This window comes from Ruditapes philippinarum, unplaced genomic scaffold, assembly GCF_026571515.1.
Source record: "Ruditapes philippinarum isolate M1 unplaced genomic scaffold, ASM2657151v2 ctg1599_1_1_1_1, whole genome shotgun sequence".
Taxonomy (NCBI): Eukaryota; Metazoa; Mollusca; class Bivalvia; order Venerida; family Veneridae; genus Ruditapes; species Ruditapes philippinarum.
The window spans coordinates 28,933-36,304 of NW_026862866.1; the positions used below are offsets into that span (position 1 = coordinate 28,933).

The 7,372-nt window shown below is 31.0% G+C and overlaps 1 long non-coding RNA gene across 2 annotated transcripts; it reads right to left on the bottom strand.

Moving 5' to 3' along the window:
• Nucleotides 1-1,974: 1,974 nt before the first annotated feature.
• On the bottom strand, nt 1,975-5,712 carry LOC132720422 (uncharacterized). 2 transcript variants are annotated; one of them, XR_009624343.1, is made up of 3 exons: nt 5,345-5,712; nt 4,225-4,332; nt 1,975-4,088 (listed from the first exon to the last, which is right to left on the bottom strand). It is a non-coding gene; the product is annotated as an uncharacterized LOC132720422 (long non-coding RNA). The 2 variants fall into 2 exon arrangements; XR_009624344.1 differs by lacking the exon at nt 5,345-5,712 and adding an exon at nt 4,789-5,153.
• Between the last annotated feature and the right edge of the window lie 1,660 nt (nt 5,713-7,372).

Below are 7,372 nucleotides of genomic sequence, written 5' to 3' on the forward strand. Positions count from 1 at the left end.
AAGGAGACGACAATACTGTCAAGGCATCAACTTCCTGACTGACGACAACAGAAACGGCATTTATTAGCGCCAAACCTCCAGAGTAAGTTTCGACAGGTCAACCAATCACCTCTGGTACTTTAGATGACTTGACCTTGACCTGCCGTGTGCCTAGCTTCTCCGCGACGTGCATGCCTCTGGAGGGATTTGGAGAAGTTTCAACAAAAACTTCCAAATCACGCTATTTATAACATCATTCATAGCACTGACGCTTCGATGTTCTCATCGATTTGCGGGAAATGGTCGACAAGGAAAACCCTACATAATAACCGCACACTTTGTGAACAACATATTTTCCGCAGTATATATTTCAAGCTAGTGAGGTTTAAAAATACATGTAGAATCTATCGATTAACTACCATAAGCTGGTTGAGTGTTGGCGGTAAAAAAGAAGATATAACTTCCTGATCAATTTTCACTTAGGTTGATTCAATTTTGAATAAGCTTTGCAGATATGTATTTTTTCAAGAAATATTTAGCTTTAATATTATCCGAAGCCGTCAAAGTCAGCGACGAGTAATGAAATGGGAATAATTTTCTGAAACGTGATTTTATTCGAGATTTGCTTCGGGAGAAGACAACTTTCTGTCCGTAGAGCATGAATATTAATACTAATCACAAGACAGTGGTGTCTTATTGATCTTAATTATGGTACATGTAAATAAGTATATTTTTTATGTTCAATAAAAATGTTGCATAACTTGCAGTTGTTATTATCATTCAATGATATTAAAATGACAAAGTATTTATGATGAACAGTCCTAGAATATTTTGATAAGGAACCGTCAGTTGTAAAATGGTATTAGGATCTTATAATGAACAGTCGTCATACTTGCTGGTATGTCATTTATAAATGGCAGTTTAGGTTTTTCAAAATTTGCATGATTAACAGTCCGAATGTACACCTTAATGAAATGTTCTGGAATATTAACAAAATGAATAGTCAACCATATAAACCATATATATGAATGGTTGAACACAACAGTAAGGATAAATGGCGCAATGTGCATATCTTCTTATTTTGGTAATAATTGAAATAACAGCACATTTTAAGCAAAAAGAAAAGAAACTATAAGCCTGAAACATTCTGTCATAGCCTCCCCATCAGTACATTCAGTGCTTTGATTATATTATCATTTATATTGGTGATTTGATAGAATTTAAAGTTCATGTGGTATTTTCTTTAGATCATACAAAACCAATAGTTCTTCTTTATTTTGGAAATAATAAAATACATATATATTATAATATTATAATTGTTATTTTTATGGTCATAAATGTTATATCGCGATTATTAATATAAACGGATATATACAATAATTTATAATCCATTTGTGTAACGCATGATCAACACCACACTTGTGTATTGTCCTTCATTATGTTATCGCTATTAGCGAAGGTATCTGTATCTTAAGGTATCTGTTCACACTTGGTAAAAATATGACACTGGTTACATTACCATGTTGATCATGTTAATTGTTTTATTATACAATAATTGTAATATCTATTTTAATTATTTTTTTCATATTTTATGAATATTGTTTTCTTTTTTGTATTTTATGTGCTATTTTAATACTGAGTTTTTACGTTTACTACTTTTCTATTAAAGTTGTAAAATAAATTTTAAAAGTCAAAATTAAACTGGAAAGTGTCAGTAAATTATTGTTATTCTTTCAATATATTATATTTATTATTCCTAAACCATGTACAGGTACATTTGTATTTTTCATAAAATCTCATTTGTAACTTAGAATAATTCCTCAGCATCTTTACTAAACACGAATAACAAATTAAATAAAATGTTTCAAAGTTGATGGTGACATATAAATACCATAAAAAATGTCCCTTTTACTCAATAAGTGTACATATTTATTGTTTTTATCTCATATAAATAAAATGAACATGCCATTGTTGGTGTTGGTTTTTTTTCGAATTGTATGTTTATGTATAATAATAAAAAATAAATTTGAGAGTTGATCTCTGTTTATTAATTATTGTAACCAAACTAAGCGACAAACATTCATTTTGGGAAAAAAACTTATTTATCTGTAACGATATCAAACATTAACTCCAAAACCGGGAGAGACCGGACAATAAACGTGTGATACTATTCGCCGGTCTCTAGTAAATTCCGGTCAATATAGAGGTGAAAGACCGGGAATTACCGATAGGAGACCGGCGAATAGTACATCCCTCTATAAAAAGGATTTTAGGACTTTCACAATGTTAAGGTCATCTTTCTATTTACAGCTTTCAGATAGATGTAATATAATAACATACCATAAAAACTCACTGTGTACTACATAAGAATTAATAAAAAAAATCCCAAAGAGCGCAATTAGTTGACGGAAAAGATTATTTTATTTGAAAATGTTTGCATTGCAAAATTCTCCAGTTTGCTATTCATTGTACATATCGCTACATTTCTTTTTATGTTTATAACCAAACACCCTCATACCAATCGAAATGATCGGCTATTATGACCGACTAAAAGCCCGAGAAGTTGCAATTGTCCTTTCACAAAATCTGATTTCATTCCATAAGGGGCGTCTCGCTTCGGTGCGGACGCCAATAGATATGTCACCGTGCTTGTTGACTTTCGATACGGGATTGGCTTCAGAGAACAGGTCTAGCAGTGCTATAAAAACATTTCGCTGAAGTCTCTGTTTGTATGTAGCGTTTATAACGAGTAAATTGAAAAATAGTAAATACTACGTGATTAGGAAGACGTCTGAGCTAAAGCAAAAAACATGACAATTAGTATATTTCCTTCCAAAAGAAAAAATCGCCTATTTTCATCCGAAAGAAAATTACCTTTATATATGTGGTATATTTTTATATGATAGGGTTAAAGGTAAACATCATGTACAGTGTTACAACTTCTAAAATTCGAAAACTTTTGAATTCCGAAAACATTTCAGGGTCCCGAAACTTCTCCTTCCCTTTTTATGTAATTAATACCTCTGAATTACGGAAGTTCTAAATTCTGAATTCCGAACGATTTTCTGGTATATTTTGGGCTATATCAATTCAAATTTACTTCCACAATCCGGTAATTGAAAAAAGTGTGAAGGAATATTATACTTGACATTGTAAAATTTTAATTATAATGTGAGTGATTTTTTCATAGTTATATATTTTGTTAATTTAAACGATTACCCTTGGACCTGTTTTGCAATGTATCATTATGCTTACAGCTTAATGTAAACAGGATTATTCAAAAACAAAAGAACATTTTGAGAGTACGTCGCACTATTCGATTTAAATGTTGCGCAAATAATATTTTGCTTAAACATGTTAATATTACAAGTTATTGTTGAAGAAGTGATCTATAGGAATTTCAGTAAACAACAACAAACATTTGAAATATGTTTTTAAGAATTGCGATTTAAATCATTGAAATAATTAACATAAATTAACTGTAATTAAGAGAAGGTAGTGTAATTTGATGTACAATGTGTACGAGTTAATAAATAGCTGTCCAAAAATTAAACTCTGCTTAATAGAGAATAACTATACTAGTCATAATGCATGTTTCAACCAATTAGAAAGAAATTTCAGGTATAGACAAAGTTGGTTTTCATCCAGTTACTACAACCTCAGTAAAAAGTGTCATTACGTAATATTCTATCCTTTTAATGAATATTAAATTGGATAGACTCCAAATGTATTTCCTCTAGAATTCAAAATTAACTGATTTGCATCCGAAACTTTCACGTATATGCTGTCGTTTCTATTAAGATGAAGAAGTCCTGTTACCTGTAAACTAGATATTACATCAGTAGCATTCTTTGTAAATTTTTTCGAGTTATATAAGAGAGTTTGTTCATAGTTTTGTACTTTTCTACAAAGTCGTAACGCAAAAAACCGTCTTTTATATGTATAAGCTCCTTCACCTCCTTCGGTTATGTTAAAATGAACAGACGCATAGACAAAGTATGTCTGTCCTTCAGGAATTCTTATCTCACCTTTGTTGAAATGGATTAATTTATCGGTGAATGAATGTTTCTCGTGTTTGTCCCAGTGTATTTTCACTTCTAAACCAGGTTCTGTAACGTAAGTGTTATAACATTATTCATGTTTTAAATTCTAAAGAAGATCTATTCCGTCTAAGTCTGTAAATTCATATAGTATTTATGATGATAATGCACTTAAAAAATAAGAACTCCGATATTGTGATATTACCTTTATATGTTTGATGATGGGATATTCCAGAAAAGCACACAGTAAGGTCACCGGATGCCCGCTGTAAACTTTGGTTTCCACACGAGAGGTACCTTTCACTGTCCAAACCTTGACATTGATATTTATAAAATAAATATGTAACATATGGTTTCAACAATACAATAGTTCGCAAAGGGAGGACAGATACAATAATAAATATCGGTAAACAAGACGCATGGGCATTTATTATTGGGCATTTATTATTATACTTTTATTTCATTTTCAGAAAAATGTTATTGCAATAGATAGTATTTTACTATGACAATAACATATAAAAATATATAATTATACTTAAAACTTTCAATAACCCCTTCTATCATTGAAACATGTTTTTAAAATTGTTTACGCTCATAGCCCTCAATAGAACCAGTTATTGATATATGTGTTCCGGTATAGTAATGTTCCCATATATCCATATATAAGAAGAAAGTGTGTAGATAGCCGGATTACCCACTCGGTAAAGCTGCGGGACGGTAAAATATATATCAAGTTTAACAATGTTCTATGTTCCAAATCAAACATTACCTGAACCATCATTTGTGGTGTCACTCGTATTTCGTCAGATTTATTTTCTGGACGTATTTCAACGGTCGGCCATATACTTCTCGTAATATTTTCGTTAATGTTCATGGTGCAGTAGATTTGTTTATAGAACAGCTTGAGTATTTCTCGGATTTCAATCATGTTAAAACGTTAGCAGACGTCATTGGTGACATTTTGACCAAATGTAACATGGTTCAGGGTAGCGCTAAAACCTTACCTATCCTATCAAGCATTTCACAAAGGTATCATAAACATTGGACGACCCTGTCTGGTGCAGTCAATTCACGTTATTCTTTTAAATACAGAGGAGTAGTATTACACTGCATACAACTTTTCACTCACAAGAAATAAAATATGTAAGCGACCGTTTAGCCAAGTCGTTTTGAACCGCAAAAACTCTATTCCAAGGTTCTTATCAGCCTGTCCATTGGCTTTTACCCTGTGACATTGAAATAAAAAAGGGCAGTAAAAGAAATGTGTAAAGTGTTGAAGGTCACTGGACAGCATAGTAAAATGAAACCGGAGTGTTTTTACTTACCTTTCGACTGTCGAAGTCTCAGCTGCCTTTCAACAATCTATGTGAGATAATAACTCATAATAATATGCATATTAATAAAAGACAATTAACTAAATAAGTTTGTGGTATATGAGGAAACGATATATATAAACATATCAAATTCCTTTACTTAAGTACTTATTTGATGTCATTGGTGACATTTATAAAACGTGAAGGTACTTCGAAATTCAATATATCGACCGGTATTCTCGTTTATAAACGTGAAAATTAAAATCTTATGTTAATGGCCAATAAGAAAAGGTAGGAGTTGTCAATTGTTCATTGATAATTCTCTTTATGCTACCAATGAAAGTCTTCTTTAACACCGAAAACCAAATACGGCCGGTATTTGACTAAAATTAACATATAATGTACATGTGTTTTAACGTTTAAAATGCAGAAGCACGTCTTAGACCAAAGCACATTAATTACGACATGTATTATTATATTATCGTATAGATATTTATTCACAGCGATGTTTTGCAAATGAATTCCATGTACTTTCTAGCCAAATATTTCTGTAATAATATTGTCATTATTTTCGGTTTTAAAACCCTATAAAGCGATGCTGACATTTCAAGGAACACATTTCGTACACACCCAGATGATTTCTGCCTGTTGAACATAATTTTGAATATTTACTGATCAAAGTCTACTGACCTTTGTACAAAGAATGTTAAAATTTTTTTCACTACAAACATAATTTTGTCTTTTGTCAAGAGAACTTTCATTCCGCCTTTTTCTTCGCTTCAAAGGTGTCGAAATCTTCATCGGGACTTAATGAAAGATCGTCACAATAGACAGATACTGTATTCATAGACATATCTGAGAGAAGTGGCAAGGTGTTGTTGCTTTCCTGCATAAGAATATATCCAATTATAGACACCAGAGCTCCGAGCAAAAGAACCAAAAATACGAGTATTCCAATCATTATATGTTCACTGTTACATACACCATTATCGTTACCTGTTTCATTTAGTTTCGATTGAACTAAACGTTTTGTGCTCAATATTAAAACGTTTTTCAACATCACTGGCATATTTAAGAAAGGAGAACTTTAAATCGTTCATAACAGTGTCTGTGCACAAAGTGAACGAGTAGTCATTGACCTACGTTATCTAATCTTGAATGTTTTATCTATTAAACGACAACACAATTTCAACTACATGTATACAATTATATTCATAGATAAAAAGATAATTGTAACAGTTTAAGTTTCGGTTTATTTCTAGAAATATAGTAATGTATGTTTAAATACAATCAAACAATATAATTAATGATAATAATAATAATATATTTCTTTAAAGAAGGTTACACATTAAGAACATACAATAGCAATCATATATATCATATTTCCAATGTGGCCTTCTGAAAAAGAAAACAACAACAACAGGACATGCATAGGTAGAAAAATGAATGTATAATATGTAATTTTTAGAATAAGACAACTCATATGCTTTCGACAGACACACAATAATTTGTTTAAACATATACGTATATGACATCATTCGTTCGTTCAGTTGTTTGTTCGTTCGTTCATTCATTCATTCATTCATTCATTCATTCATTCGGTCATTCATTCATTCATTCATTCATATGAACATCAAGGTATGTTTTGTAATTTTCTTTAAAACATTTAAGGTTATTAACATTACGAATATTTAAAGGTATATTGTTCCAAATGTTCATGTCATAATAAGAAAATGTGTCTTTAGTATAATATTTGTTTTAGGTCTTGTCCATAATACAATATCTTTTCGTGACCTAGATCTTAAGTTATATATTTTGTTGTCGGATAAAGTCATCAGTTCTGTCATATAAGTCGGTGCCATGTTATTTAAAGTTTTAAAAGCAAGCACCGCCGTGTGGTATTTACATTAATTTGTCAAGGAACGGTAACCAGTTAAGAGCTTCGAATAGCTTCATTGACGGAGATCTTTGTGGTTGCTGTAAAATGATTTTAGCAATTCGTTTTTGTATTATATAGTGATAAATTGAAAATACATTTAT